This window comes from Macaca thibetana, chromosome 15 (genome assembly GCF_024542745.1).
Source record: "Macaca thibetana thibetana isolate TM-01 chromosome 15, ASM2454274v1, whole genome shotgun sequence".
NCBI lineage: Eukaryota > Metazoa > Chordata > Mammalia > Primates > Cercopithecidae > Macaca > Macaca thibetana.
The window spans coordinates 49,435,920-49,447,611 of NC_065592.1; the positions used below are offsets into that span (position 1 = coordinate 49,435,920).

Below are 11,692 nucleotides of genomic sequence, written 5' to 3' on the forward strand. Positions count from 1 at the left end.
ATTGCAATTATTTGGCTAAACAAACCTCACAACACAGGTACCTAGATTACCAAGGCTACTATATATTTTTTTCATTCTGAAAATATGTTCACTTTCGTATCTCATTGTGTATTTGTTCTATATCATTCTTTTTCTCAAATGGAGCTCTCTAACTTTCATAAGATTTTGATCTCCTCAAACCTAAATCCTTATCCCAGGGGGGAAAAATGAGATTAAAGATCTCTGCTAAACCCATCACTAATTTATAACATAGAACATTTGTACGACTTATCTATTGCCGTTTTAATGCTAATAACCCTCAAAACTCAGTGACATAGAACAATGAGCATTTGTTTAGCTCGGGTCTGTAGGGGAGTGATTTCATCTAGGCTCACTCACAAGCCTAGAGTCGCTGTCAGGAATCTGAGCTAGGATGCCTTTAGCTTTGATGACTGGGATGACTTGGCTCATTCCATGTTTCTCATCTTCTAGTGGGCTATACTGGGAATGTCCTCACAGTAATGGCACAGGGAAAGGGTAAGCAGAGGAAACACACCTAACTTGTTCAAGTATCTCTGTATCCCATCCACTAACACCTCATTGACCAAATCAAATCATGTGGATGGTATAACAGAATCAAGGGGGCAAAAATGACTTGTAACTTTGGAAATTGTTAATTAGGATATATTCAGTCTTTACCTTTTAAAGATACATATTGAGATATTTGCTGTTGAAATTACATGAGATCTTGAATTTGCTTCAAAATATTATAAAGAAAGGGAAATGGATGGGATGAGATGAAGCAAGACTGATAATGAGTTGATAAATTGTATGGCTGGGAAATGAGTACACCGTGTTCATTGTACTATTCTCTTGACTTTTGGACACATTTGGGGGAGGCTTTATCAGTCATTTATTTCATTAAGAATATAGGGGCTATTTTTAGCAATAATGTACTCTTTTACTTATAATTATGTTATATAATGTCTAGAGCAATTTGGAGAATATATATTAGCTGATAAAATATTATTTAATTGTATTTTAAAAAGAACCTATGTCTTATCCAATACATATCTTCAAGGATGTGTTTATTTCTGGTTAATTTCAACATGAGTTTGTGTATTAACGGTGATTTACTGAGTAACATCTGTGCACCACGCCCATTTCTAGGCTCTGGCCATAAAGAATGGAACAGATGAATGGGGTTTCTGATCTTGAGGTTTTCATGGTTGTATTAGTCTTCTATCGCTGCTATAACACAGTTCCACAATATTGATGGCTTAACCAGTACAAAAACAGTATCTTGTATTTCTTAAGTCGAAAGTCCAGTATGGGACATTAAATCCAGGTGTTGGCAGGCCTGCATGTCTTTCAGAAAGCTCTAGGGGAGAATCAGTTTCCTTGCATTTTCTATGCTCTAGAGATCACCCACATTCCTTGACTTGTGATTCCTTTCTTCCATCTTCAAAGCCAGCAATGTTGCACCCGTCTGTGATTTTCTTCCATAACCACATGTCTATCTGAATGACTACAGTCAGGAAAGTTTCTCTACTTGTAAGGATTCCTGTGATTAGATTAGGCATACCAGCTGCAATCTAGGATAATTGCTCCATCTCAAGGTCCTTAAATTTGACCACATCTAGAACCACATCCCTTTAGCCATGTTAGGTAACGTGTTTCAGGCTCAGATTTCAGAATGTTGACATCTCTGGAAGGCCGTTTTTCTGCCTATCACAATAGGTAAATGCTGCGAAGAAGCAAATTAATGAATTAAATAATTAAGCAAACACTGTCTGACACTTTCAGACACTGATATATACTATAAAAGTCTGTAAAAGAGTGATACAATAGTCAATTATTTGCAACTTGTGTGTAAGAGAAGGCCTCACTAAGGAAGGGATGTTTAAACTGAGACTTCTGACAAATAGAGATCACCTTGCAAAGTGATGTAGGCAGATAATTCCTAGTAAAGGCAAAGCTAATGTAAATGTCCAAGGTGGGAGAATAGAAAGAAGGCAAATGGGCTAGGCCCTAGAGAGCTAAGGGGAAAGTAGCATTTCATGAGATTGGAGAGTTAGTAAGGGTCCAGATTTATTGGCTTATTTATTGTCTGATTTACCCTGTTGTAGGTTCTGAACTTTGTACCAATTGCCAAGGAAAGCTAAGTAGAGAAAGGAAATAATCTGATTTATGTTTAAAGGTAATATCTGGCTGCTTTGTGAATAATAAACTGTAGCTTTCTGTTCTCCATAGCACCTATCATGACCTTGGCTGTTAAGTCCTAAATTAGTAATTTAATTAAAATTCCTATGTTACTTAGCAAAATACTTTTTGTAAATTAATATGTTTAAGTTTTGAAAATAATCCAGTATGAGATTTTGGAACTGATACTGAAAAGCTAAGTAAAATTGGATGAACTTAGTTACTTGTTTTAAATAAGAACTACATTCTTCCTTCAGTAGAGATAATTCTGATATTTGGCATTTACCTCAAAGGTTCAAATAGGAATGTGAACAATGTATTTACATATATTTTTAACAAATCCTAGTGTATGGGATATGTCATCATATTTTTAAAGCTAAAGAAGAAAATAAATCATACACTATGCTATTGTTTCAAAACTAGTGCTATTGTTTAAATTTATAGGGATGTGGCAACAATTTTACAAGGTTTATTTTGTATCTATAGATTAAAATTCATAGAAATGGCAGGAGCTGGATGAAAGAAACAATATCTTATCAGTAATATACATTATTTTGATGAATGGGAGAGAATGATCCATGTTTATGGCATACACTGTGCTAAACAGATAAACTGTGGAGATTTCTGTTGTAATATATTCTGCTTAAAGGATCAGCCTATAGGCCAGGCATGGTGGCTCATGCCTGTAATCCTAGCACTTTGGGAAGCTGAGTTGGGCAAATCACAAGGTCAGGAGTTCGAGACCAGCCTCGCCAACATGATGAAACCCCGTCTCTACTAAAAATACAAAAATGTAGCTGGGCATGGTGGCAGGTGCCTGTAATCCCAGCTACTTGAGATACTGAGGCAGGAGAATCACTTGAACCCGGGAGGTGGAGGTTGCAGTGAGCCAAGATCGTGCCACTCCACTCCAGCGCAGGCGACAGTGCAAAACTCCGTCTCAAAAAAACAAAAACAAACAAACAAAACACACACACAAAAATCAGCCTGTAAGCAGTTATGTAATTAGGAGTAGTTTAGGTGGTAAAAAATTTGCACACATTAGAAGACAGTAGATAGAGAGAAACCAAAATACCAAAGTTGACTACAGAAGATGTGTATTAATCTCCACCCCTGCCCCACTCATCCTATCAGAACCAAGGTACCAAGTTCACTTTTTGGCAATAAAATGTTCTAAAATATATTCTCTTACATATGGCTTCAATATATATCCATCTGTCTGAGTTCCATGATACACTTATATATCCAGCCTAGCACTCTGGTGAGTTTTGGAAACTTGATAATATCAAATTAAAATTTAGGATTTACATTTTGAGAAATAAAATTACGGTCGAATTTTTAAAAATTGTATTTTTATTTGCAAGACCAATAATTTTAACAAATTATTGTATAATTACATAAAGATAAGTTCACAAACTTCATGGTAATTTTGAAGTTATATGCTTTAATACAATGTGAAACCGATTTTTATTTCTATTGAAGCCATCGAGACTGTCTGTATGTATGTGTGTGTGTGTGTGTGTAAAAGGTTACAGTATAACTTCATAACCACACACTCCTAAGAAAGGATGTTTTTGATATAATATTTGTCAATAATTTAAAACAAACATAACCTAATTTTAAATACAAATCCCTGTTTTCTTTGGGCACCAGGACTATTTCTGATGCAGTTCATGTTTACTGTGCTAACAGTTTTGGCATTTCCAGTTTCCTTCAATAATCCACATTCAAAATAATAGCTAATTCATTGGAAATAGACATTCTTTGTAAATACTCCTGTAAAATTAAAATAATTAACCTATCATTATGGAAGAGTATTTTTCTATACAATTTGAACAGAATCTATTATTGCATCAGCTTTCTACAAATAAAGATATAACAGAAACTAAAGCATTTTCTTTCACCCTCTACCCCAATGAATGAATAAGAAGAAGCGACACTCAACAAAGTTCTTTGTTTTCTACTTCCTTTTTAATATCCTCTTGCTTTTCTGAAGACCAAGAAAAAGTAATAGAGCAATTAATCATATGATATTCCTCTCCTGACAGCACTGGCCTCTTATTATATTTATCACTGTGCTACTAAGCCTCTTTCTGCGACATCCTCCAGCTTGTCATAGCTTTCCCAGTAACTCTACATGCTATCAATTATTTAGCACAAGCAGCATTATGCATCCCTTCACGGATGATTATTTAGGAAGAGAAATCAATAAACAGAAAGTCCATTAAAACTCATGTAGTAACAAAAGATAACAGGACGATTATAATCTTCCCTGTACCTTGCACAAAAGGAGTTATCAAAAACCAGTTAGAGTTAACTTGCACTGGTAACATAATATTTATTTATTATTTTTATTTTTTTTGAGATGGAGTTTCGCTTTTGTTGCCCAGGCTGGAGTGCGATGGCCCGGTCTTAGCTCGCTGCAACTTCTGCCTCCCAGGTTCAAGCAATTCTCCTGCCTCAGCCTCTGGAGTAGCTGGGATTACAGGTACGCACCATGACACCTGGCTAATCTTTATATTTTCAGTAGAAACGGGGTTTCACCATGTTGATCAGGCTGGTCTTGAACTCCTGACCTCAAGTGATCCACCCGCCTTGGCATCCCAAAGTGCTGAGATTACAGGCATAAGCCATCGCACCTGGCTTATATTTTTTAATAGTAAAGCATTATCGCCTGAAGGCTCCAACTTGCTCATAGATTCTTTAGAGGGGATACAAGTTTGTTTTCCTGTAAGAGAAATTTTAAACTTTCAGATTTTGACAGACCACGAGAGCAACAAAATCACAGCTTGTTGGTCATTTTTCTGGGCATGAGTTTCAATGACTGAAATACTCTTATAGGTCTTTTGGAAGTGGCCCGTTCTCTTATAAGTAGGGAGATTCCAGAAAGAATTAATATCTAGATGAAATTAATATTTGCTAGGCAATCTCATAGTCATTCAGGTACATCTCAATCTCAAGTTACTTCTCAATGTATTGCAAAGGCACAATGAGACAGACCTTAGATTCCCTAAGAAGGCAGTTTTCTTCCAGAGGTCACTGGGTAATACTTCAAGTCCTTTTAAGTGCTTGCATCCAGAATATTATTTCAAAAAGCAGCCTCTAAAATGTTATTATTGCTTCTTTCCACCACTGAATGAAAGGTGTCCATTCTGATGAGTGCATTGATTGTGAGATTTATAGCATGACACTTTGCCGACAATTCACCTTGCTCTGAATATTCCCAGGCAATGGAGCGGAAGAGGAGTACTGAGTCATTTCTGACTAGGCAGAAGGCATATTTCATAACACAGACTTAGCATCCTTGAGATTCCCATGGCTACTTATGTTCTTCATCCTTCATTTTACATAAACCTGAAAAGGATCAAGATTGTTGACTTCATTCAGCAGTATCTCCCTTAAAGGAGAAAGACTAGACTTTTGACTTATAAAGGAAGGTCTTAGTGTCCATTACAAAATAATAAATATTCATGTTTATATTCTAGAATAGCAGGGATCAGACGGGTTTTGAAATCACTTATAAGAATGTGAAATTATAAATGCCAGGATACAATATGTGTGAGTACACAAATGGCTTTAGAATTTACTGTCTGGACCAAATAATCAATGATATCTCTAATATGGTTATTTTTAATGTTTGTTTTAGTGGTAACTGTGATACTGTTTACAGTTCCTTGGGATGCCTAAATGGAGTTAAACACAGGAGTACTTGCAATATGATAAGGATAATGAGCAGTTTATGTCCTCAGAGTTTCACATATAAGGATACCATGTCTTTCTGATAATAAAGCTTTGCTTATCTCTATGTTGATATATTTGGTAAAAATACAGAAATATGATTAAATTTTCTGGTCATATTGCATCAAAAGGCATAATTTCAATTCAGTATTTGTGTTTCTATTACCCTTTCATTAATTTCATTTTATTTTTCTCCACATTAAGTAATAAACCATGTTTAAATATACTAATAGCAAAGAAAAAGATAAAGTCACGTCCATGCTCCCAGGTCAGTCTCTACAATGAAGCTACCTTGTTTTCTCTTTTCTTAGAAACCTCAGGCATAAAAGACAATGGGACTAAGAAATGTGTTGATTAAAAAAAAATACAGGAAGTGACAGCAGGAACACAGTACTACCTTAATTACCGAAGCCATTTGTAACTTTGGGTGTCAGCTAACACTTATTCTGCCTAGGTGGTGTTCTGATTTATACGAGTGTTCGAAAGATATAATGTCTTTCCCAGAGGATTTTATTAGAATCTAATGATTCAACTTGAATGAAGAAAACATAAAAACGTGTGTGTTCAGGAAAGGCAGAAGCTGGAGGTCAGCTGTGAGGAGACACACTTAGTGAGACAGATGAGTCTCGGCCTGAGGCACCTCAACCCATCCACATTCTTCTTCCACTATTAGTTTTATATTTTCTTCATAAAAGCAAGATTTTTTTTTCTCAAAAAGACACCTGTGCTTTTCATGTCTGCATTCTGATAAGGAAAATAGTCAAGAGAAATCATCAAAGTTTTAAAGAATGACCACTAATTGAATTACTTTAGACAATAAAAATGCAACTGTTCTTTGCATCCGAATGAGTCTTACCATTCAATTTTTCAAATAAAGTAAAAAAAAAAAAAAAAGGAGTAATTTTTGCTCACAAAGGGAGTGATGGTTTAGTAACTTTAGTATTGGGAAATTCAAATTAGCTTTATGCTGCATAGTCCTTGAAACAAAACCTGGAAAGAATTCTATTAGATTTCTACTATCCCAGTAGAAAGCAGAAGGAGCAATACTAGATGAAAACACAGGGGAAAAACTACACGACATTGATCTGGGAAATGATTTGTTTTAGATTTGGCAAGAGCATGGTCAACAAAAGCAAAAATAGACAAATTGTATTATGTCTAAATAAAAAGCTTCTGCATAAGAAAGGAAACAACACAGTGAATATACAACTTACAGTATGGGAGACAATGTTTGCAAGCTGTAGATCTGTTAGAGATTAATATCCAAATTATATAAGGAATTCAAACAATTCTAGAGAAAAGACACAAATAATCCAATTTAAAACTGGTCAAAGGTTCTGAATATATATTTCTCAAAAGAAGACATACAAATGGACAGCAGATGCAGGAAAAATGCTCAACATCACTAATAATTAGTGAAATGCAAATTAAAATCACAATGATATAATACATCATGTCTTTCAGAAATGCTATTGTAAAAAGAATGAAACATAACAAGGGTTGGTGAAGATGTGGAGAAAAGGTAACCCTTGTACATTGTTGGTGGATAGATGTTTGTATAGTCATTTATGAAAAACTGTATGGTGGTCCCTCAAAAAAACAAAAGTAGAATTACCATATGATTCGGCAATCTCACTTCTGGGTATTTACCCAAAAGATTTACAATCAAGGCCGGGCGCGGTGGCTCACACCTGTAATCCCAGCACTTTGGGAGGCCAAGACAGGTGGAACACAAGGTCAGGAGTTCAAGACCAGCCTGGCCAAGATGGTGAAACCCCCATCTCTACTAAAAATACAAAAAAATTAGCCGGGCATGGTGGCATGTGCCTGTAATCCCAGCTACTCCGGAGGCTGAGGCAGAGAATTGCTTAAACCTGGAGGGGCAGAGGTTGCAGTGAGCCGAGATCGCGCCACTGCACTCCAGCCTGGGCAACAGAGCGAGACTCCATCTCAAAAAAAAAAAAAAAGGTTTACAATCAATATGTTGAAGAGATGCCTACACTCCAGCATTCCTTGCAGCAATAATCACAATAGCAAAATTATGGAACCAACGTTAAGTGTCCATCAACAGATGAATGGACAAAGAGAAAATGGTATATATTCACAATGCAATACCACACTGCCTTACAAAAGAAATATGTTCTGTCATTTTTAACAAAATGAATGGAATTAAAGAAAATTATGCTATGTGATATACACTGGACACAGAAACAGAAATACCACATGTTCCCACTTATATGTGGAATCTGAAACATCCAAACTCATAGAAGCATAGAGCAAAATGGGGCAGGGAATGAGAGAATGGGGAGATGGTGGTCAAAGAGCACATAGCCTCAGTTATACAGGAGGAATAAGATTTTTTTTTAGATTTATTACACAGTGTGGTGAATATAGCTAATAATGTTGTATTGCACATTTTTAAATTACTAAGAATAAATTTCAAACATTCGCACCACAAAATGATAAATATTTGAGGTGATGGATATGTTAGCTTGTTTTAATTCTTACACATTGTATTTATAAATCATAACATCACTTTGTGCTGCATAAATATATGCAACTGTAATTTGTTTATTTTTTTTTGTCTTTTTTTTAAATTTATTTATTATTATTATACTTTAAGTTGTAGGGTACATGTGCATAACGTGCAGATTTGTTACATATGTATACTTGTGCCATGTTGCTGTGCTGCACCCATCAACTCGTCATTTACATCAGGTATAACTCCCAATGCAATCCCTCCCCCCTACCCCCTCCCCATGATAGGCCCTGGTGTGTGATGTTCCCCTTCCTGAGTCCAAGTGATCTCATTGTTCAGTTCCCACCTATGAGTGAGAACATGTGGTGTTTGGTTTTCTGTTCTTGTGATAGTTTGCTAAGAATGATGGATTCCAGCTGCATCCAAGTCCCTACAAAGGACTCAAACTCATCCTTTTTTATGGCTGTATAGTATTCCATGGTGTATATGTGCCACATTTTCTTAATCCAGTCTGTCACTGATGGACATTTGGGTTGATTCCAAGTCTTTGCTATTGTGAATAGTGCTGCAATAAACATACGTGTGCATGTGTCTTTATAGCAGCATAATTTATAATCCTTTGGGTATATACCCAGTAATGGGATGGCTGGGTCATATGGTACATCTAGTTCTAGATCCTTGAGGAATCGCCATACTGTTTTCCATAATGGTTGAACTAGTTTACAATCCCACCAACAGTGTATAAGTGTTCCTATTTCTCCACATCCTCTCCAGCACCTGTTGTTTCCTGACTTTTTAATGATTGCCATTCTAACTGGTGTGAGATGGTATCTCACTGTGGTTTTGATTTGCATTTCTCTGATGGCCAGTGATGATGAGCATTTTTTCATGTGTCTGTTGGCTGTATGAATGTCTTCTTTTGAAAAATGTCTGTTCATATCCTTTGCCCACTTTTTGATGGGGTTGTTTGTTTTTTTCTTGTAAATTTGTTTGAGTTCTTTGTAGGTTCTGGATATTAGCCCTTTGTCAGATGAGTAGATTGCAAAAATTTTCTCCCATTCTGTAGGTTGCCTGTTCACTCTGATGGTAGTGTCTTTTGCTGTGCAGAAGCTCTTTAGTTTAATGAGATCCCATTTGTCAATTTTGGCTTTTGCTGCCGTTGCTTTTGGTGTTTTAGACATGAAATCTTTGCCCATGCCTATGTCCTGAATGGTACCACCGAGGTTTTCCTCTAGGATTTTTATGGTATTAGGTCTAACATTTAAGTCTCTAATCCATCTTGAATTAATTTTCGTATAAGGAGTAAGGAAAGGATCCAGTTTCAGCTTTCTACTTATGGCTAGCCAATTTTCCCAGCACCATTTATTAAATAGGGGATCCTTTCCCCATTTCTTGTTTCTCTCAGGTTTGTCAAAGATCACATGGCTGTAGATGTGTGGTATTATTTCTGAGGACTCTGTTCTGTTCCATTGGTCTATATCTCTGTTTTGGTACCAGTACCATGCTGTTTTGGTTACTGTAGCCTTGTAGTATAGTTTGAAGTCAGGTAGCATGATGCCTCCAGCTTTGTTCTTTTGACTTAGGATTGTCTTGGAGATGCGGGCTCTTTTTTGGTTCCATATGAACTTTAAAGCAGTTTTTTCCAATTCTGTGAAGGAACTCGTTGGTAGCTTGATGGGGATGGCATTGAATCTATAAATTACCTTGGGCAGTATGGCCATTTTCACGATATTGATTCTTCCTATCCATGAGCATGGTATGTTCTTCCATTTGTTTGTGTCCTCTTTTATTTCACTGAGCAGTGGTTTATAGTTCTCCTTGAAGAGGTCCTTTACATCCCTTGTAAGTTGGATTCCTAGGTATTTGATTCTCTTTGAAGCAATTGTGAATGGAAGTTCATTCCTGATTTGGCTCTCTGTTTGTCTGTTACTGGTGTATAAGAATGCTTGTGATTTTTGCACATTAATTTTGTATCCTGAGACTTTGCTGAAGTTGCTTATCAGCTTAAGGAGATTTTGGGCTGAGACAATGGGGTTTTCTAAATATACAATCATGTCATCTGCAAACAGGGACAATTTGACTTCTTCTTTTCCTAACTGAATACCCTTGATTTCTTTCTCTTGCCTGATTGCCCTAGCCAGAACTTCCAACACTATGTTGAATAGGAGTGGTGAGAGAGGGCATCCCTGTCTTGTGCCAGTTTTCAAAGGGAATTTTTCCAGTTTTTGCCCATTCAGTATGATATTGGCTGTGGGTTTGTCATAAATAGCTCTTATTATTTTGAGGTATGTTCCATCAATACCGAATTTATTGAGCGTTTTTAGCATGAAGGGCTGTTGAATTTTGTCAAAAGCCTTTTCTGCATCAATTGAGATAATCATGTGGTTCTTGTCTTTGGTTCTGTTTATACGCTGGATTATGTTTATTGATTTGCGAAAGTTGAACCAGCCTTGCATCCCAGGGATGAAGCCCACTTGATCATGGTGGATAAGCTTTTTGATGTGTTGCTGAATCTGGTTTGCCAGTATTTTATTGAGGATTTTTGCATCGATGTTCATCAGGGATATTGGTCTAAAATTCTCTTTTTTTGTTGTGTCCTTGCCAGGCTTTGGTATCAGGATGATATTGGCCTCATAAAATGAGTTAGGGAGGATTCCCTCTTTTTCTATTGATTGGAATAGTTTCAGAAGGAATGGTACCAACTCCTCCTTGTACCTCTGGTAGAATTCAGCTGTGAATCCATCTGGTCCTGGACTTTTTTTAGTTGGTAGGCTATTAATTGTTGCCTCAATTTCAGAGCCTGCTATTGGTCTATTCAGGGATTCAACTTCTTCCTGGTTTAGTCTTGGAAGAGTGTAAGTGTCCAGGAAATTATCCATTTCTTCTAGATTTTCCAGTTTATTTGCGTAGAGGTGTTTATAGTATTCTCTGATGGTAGTTTGTATTTCTGTGGGGTCAGTGGTGATATCCCCTTTATCATTTTTAATTGCGTCAATTTGATTCTTCTCTCTTTTCTTCTTTATTAGTCTGGCTAGTGGTCTGTCAATTTTGTTGATCTTTTCAAAAAACCAACTCCTGGATTCATTGATTTTTTGGAGAGTTTTTTGTGTCTCTATCTCCTTCAGTTCTGCTCTGATCTTAGTTATTTCTTGCCTTCTGCTAGCTTTCGAATGTGTTTGCTCTTGCTTCTCTAGTTCTTTTAACTGCGATGTTAGAGTGTCAATTTTAGATCTTTCCTGCTTTCTCTTGTGGGCATTTAGTGCTATAAATTTCCCTCTACACACTGCTTTAAAT

General features: G+C 36.5%; 1 long non-coding RNA gene across 1 annotated transcript; it reads left to right on the forward strand.

The window, feature by feature from the left end:
- The first annotated feature begins 386 nt into the window (after positions 1 to 386).
- LOC126936838 (uncharacterized) lies at positions 387 to 6,830 on the forward strand. Its single transcript, XR_007719587.1, has 2 exons — positions 387 to 516; positions 6,231 to 6,830. It is a non-coding gene; the product is annotated as an uncharacterized LOC126936838 (long non-coding RNA).
- Positions 6,831 to 11,692: the final 4,862 nt, after the last annotated feature.